Below are 201 nucleotides of genomic sequence, written 5' to 3' on the forward strand. Positions count from 1 at the left end.
TGTGGCATATAATTAATTGACATATTACTGATCTTGGTGGGTTTTATTCTGCTTTACTTCCATAAGTTGCAGGATCTTCTTTACTTTATCTTTGCCAGAAGATTTAAACTTTAAAAGCCTTGCCCTCATAATTTGCAAGTTAATTTATTTATAAAGAAAATATAAACACTGCTTAAGCTAATTCAAATGAAATTAAAAGTA

Source organism: Cyprinodon variegatus, unplaced genomic scaffold, assembly GCF_000732505.1.
Source record: "Cyprinodon variegatus isolate N-32 unplaced genomic scaffold, C_variegatus-1.0 Scaffold1938, whole genome shotgun sequence".
NCBI lineage: Eukaryota > Metazoa > Chordata > Actinopteri > Cyprinodontiformes > Cyprinodontidae > Cyprinodon > Cyprinodon variegatus.